The sequence below is a fragment of the Trichechus manatus genome, unplaced genomic scaffold (genome assembly GCF_000243295.1).
Source record: "Trichechus manatus latirostris isolate Lorelei unplaced genomic scaffold, TriManLat1.0 scaffold00165, whole genome shotgun sequence".
NCBI lineage: Eukaryota > Metazoa > Chordata > Mammalia > Sirenia > Trichechidae > Trichechus > Trichechus manatus.
In genome coordinates, this window is record NW_004444101.1 from 5,668,895 (window position 1) to 5,673,147 (window position 4,253).

Here is a 4,253-nt window from a genome sequence, read left to right on the forward strand (position 1 = left end):
CTGCTCCTTCCTCTGGGCTGCTCCTTTTTCTGGCTGCTCCTCCCTCTGGCTGCTCCTTCCTCTGGGCTGCTCCTCTTTCTGGCTGCTCCTCCCTCTGGCTGCTCCTCCCTCTGGGATGCTCCTGTCCTTGGGATGAGAGAGACAGAGGAAGGCAGAGGGAGAGGAATGCGGGGGTGGGGGGGTGGGGAGAGAGAGACAGAGCAGGAGAGAGAGAGAGAGACAGAGACAGAGGAGAGAGCTACAGCCAGCGCGCGCCGCTTCCCTCCAAGGGAGAGGCTGTGTCTCATCCCTGGGCTCTCTGAGAACACTGAATCCTGGTCAGTGATGTTCCCTTTGGGCTTCAGGGCTGCTCTCGTGGTCCACACTGTCGGGACCGACCCTGGGACGTCTAGGCTCCAGTGGACTGCGGTAACTGGAGTGCCCCCCACCCCCGCACCCGACACCACCCCCCAGTGCAGAACTGCTACAACCACTCACAGAGTGGGTGTGAATTCCCCAAGGGTAGATGTGGCGGAGTTGGTCCAAAGAGTCATAAAGATGGGTGTGAGTCTCCATGGTGTTCTGTGTCCCACGGATTCAGTGGTTCTAATGGACCCACTCTGCAGCTGGAAGGTCGGGCTGCGCAGGGCAGGGTCACAGCACGCTAGGTGGCGCTGTTCGCCACTCTGTGCGTTCTCGTAACCGGAGATCCAGTCCAGCTTTACAGAGGGGCTGGGGGAGGAAACCCCCACATGTCTCAAAGAGGGCATCTCCTTCAGTCTGGAATGACCCCCTGCCCAGCCTCTTCTCCTCCCTTCCTCTTCCTTCTCTTCCGTCCCCTCCGCTCCTTTCCCCTCCTTCCCCTCACCCGACTGATCTGATGCCTGGGGGCAGGAAGCAGATGCCATCCCCTTCTGTCCTCTCCCAGGCTGCCTGACCCCTTAGTCACGTGGGCCTTGGTGCCTTCTGGGCCCAGGAAGTCCATCGCCCCCAGGAGGACCCAGGGTGAGGTCTGAGATGCCCCGACAGCCCCTGGCCCCCTCTGGGCGCACCCTGGGATCAGACGACGATGGGGGGCTACTGGGCTGGGACTGGGGGCCGCAGGTCAGACTGCAGATTGTCTCCCCACAGCGTCCTTGACTTTAACTTTGACCTCCCGTCTCCTTCCCCACCCCCTCCCCTCTAGCCAAGCAGGAAGCGCGCACAGGCCCGCGCTCCCGGCGAGACTCTCATTTGTGATCATTTTTATTTAGTTTTGGAGGGAGCCTGGTCCAGGCAAGATGTGACAGTAGCTCACCAAGAGGAGCTGTTTTATTTTCCTTTCTCAGGCTGCACGTGAAGCCCAGCTGTTTAATAATGAGCCAGAGCGACCACCTGCAATGCTGTGCAGTTAGCCCGCCAGCCATACACCACAGTTCTCCCCGCCGCGGAGGGAGAGCCTTCTGGCAGCTTCTGACGGTCTGAACCTGCACGGGCCCTGGGCAGGAGTGGAGGGAGGCCTGGGCACCCAGCAGGTGTGTGTGTGTGTGTGTGTGGGGGGGGGGCAGGGGCAGCTCCTTCCAGGGCCTGGAGGAGGACAGGAGGTGGACCCCACAGAGACAGGCTGCACCCGCCACAGGTCAGCAGGCGCTCCTTGGAAGCTGAAGCTGCCGCGGACCAGGCGGGTCAGTTGCCATGTGCCCTGGAGGCGTGTGAATAAATCAACAGACCAGCCCCTCCCCACTGAGAGCAGGCTTCCCAGCTTCGGACCACCAAGCTACTCTACTTCGAAGGCTCCCGGGGGAGGGTGGGAGCCCCCTGGGTGGTCCTCAGACGGCTGGTGTTGTTCAGTGCACTGCCCGCTCGGTGGGCGATAATCTTGAGCGTGTCAGTCAAAGTTGCCATCATGAGCACCACAGCTTGGTGATCTGCAGGATCCTCCTGCAAATGAAGTTCAAGAGATTTACGGTGCTCACGGCTGGGGGTGGGAGCTTGGCAAAGGAGACCACTGTCCTGGGATGGGAGGGGGCATCTGTTGAGGGAACAAATGAAGCTCGAGTGTTTACAACAGGCGGATCCTTGACGAACAGACCCACAGAGAAGTGAGGTAAACGTGCACACGAGGCCAATGGCGGAAACACAGCTTCACGGCTGTATCACAAACAGCAGCTCTTGGCACAGTGACCCCGCCCCAGATGTTCCAGGAGGGTCCTGGCTTGAGACGTCTATGCATCACCGTGCCCGTCACATAGCATGCTCCGAGTTCTCACTTTACAACCCTAGTTGCCATGAGGGGCGGTTGCTAATACCCATTATGCGTTTACTTGTTCTCATGTAATCCTCATGACAGTCCTCTGAGCTGGAAGTCACATCCCCCACTGAATCTGACATGACCCGAGAAAGAGCCTGGGGGTGAGGTAGAGCTTTGTTCTGTGATTCTAATCCAGGAAGGTGCCCCGTGTCTCACAGAAATGTCCCCGTGTCAGGCTCTCTGAACCCCAAAGCCCTCGGTACAGACTCATCCCTTTGCTTCTGGCTTGTGGGTGCTATTAAAGTTCAAGCTTCAGCTGTACCTTCTTCCACATCTTTACATCCACGTGGCTCACTGTGAGTGAGTTTATCAGATCTTCCCCCCTCCCCGCCAACCGGGGTCAGGCTTTGACGGGGAGGGGAGGTGGGAGATGGCAGATCTGGGGGCAGTGAGCACTTTCGAAGGAGAGGAAGGGTCAACACAGAGGGGGTGATTAGGGAATCCAGGGAGCTCACAGAAAACTCAGCTGGGGGTCTTTCTTTACAGGTCAAAAAAGGAAAATTGGGCTATCTTTGCAAGGAAAAAACAGTCTTGCAGTGGTTGTGTTGATGGAAGGAGTTGAGCAGTGGCGGATTATCCAATAAGCAAGGTAAGCATGGGCTTAGCTGTGCTTACTTACTAATCTGTAGTGAACATGTTCATGTGGGTGTGAAATGGTTCACTACAGATTATAACTAAGCACAAGTAAGCCCGTGCTTACCTTGCTTACTGGGTCATCCACCCCTGTCAGGGACTGTAAATTTGAAAAGAGGCTTTCATTCTGTAGGAAAGTGCTGTGGGTTGGGAGAGAGACAGATGCCAGCCATACCTACGAGAAAAATCATTGATGTGGTGAAAAATGTGAACTTGTTCACTACAGATGACCTGGTAAGCAAAGTAAACACATGCTTACCTTGCCCACTGGATAACCCATGCCTGGAGTTGGGCTGAATCCGAGAGGTGAGTATAGAGGCTGGGCTGTCGCACTGGAAGAGCTTCTGCAGAGACGGATGAAGGGTGGAGAACATGTCACTCCCCCCGCCCCAGCTCTGTGCCCGGGAATAACGGCTTTTGTCTGTGGATTTTCTGAAACGTGCTGCTCAGTCTGCTGCCCCTGAATTATGAGCTAGGCCAGCTCACGTGTCACAAATAGGTCTCATGGAGCCAGGCACTGGTGGGGAGCATCTTCCAAGGAGAGGCGGGCCCTCGACGTCCCCAGCACTGCTGTGTGTGGGTCTCGGCTGCCGCGTGTGGGTCTCGGCACTGAAAATAGCCTGGACAGTGACAGCATTCTCTCTGCTCTCCACGCCACAGACGGTCCCTCTGGGAGCCGTCCTCCATGCCTCCACCACCGACCTTCCAGAAGCAGAGCTCTGCTCACAGCACAGCCCCATCCATGGCTCCCTGCTCGCTCTCGGTGCCGTCCACCCAGGCACGTGGTGGGTGTGTTAGTGGGCACAGCCTCCTGTCTAAGCGAAGCGGGACTTGGGGGGCTTGGCTCCACTTGGTCACTCAGGGATCCAGCAGCTCCTCCCACGGTGCCAGTCCTGCACACTCTCCAAAGGTGGCCCCAGCTCAGACCAACCCCCCATGGGGGCCATCTCCCCACACTGCACCCTTACTTGATCCTACCACCCCACCCCCAGGTCCTGCCCCCCCAGGTCCTGCCCCCAAATTCCTGCCCCTGAGAAACTACCCCCCAGGTCCTACCCCTGAGGTTCTGACCCCCCAGGTCCTGCCCTCTAGGTCCTGCCCCTGAGAACCTGCCCTTAGAGGTCTTGCCCCCTTGAAGGTGATTGGGTCCTGGAATATTAAAGTGATGATGACCGACAGTAAGGAGGGTGTTCTGAATTAGGTGTTCTGCACAGCCTGGTTACAACAAGAACTGCTACATACCCCCTACCCACTAAAAGTACAGCCTGACTCCGAAGTCATTACAGAGTTGGCTATAACTGAGTTCCAAGCATGCCACCAGATGGAATTACCTTTCGGCTGTGTGGTGCTC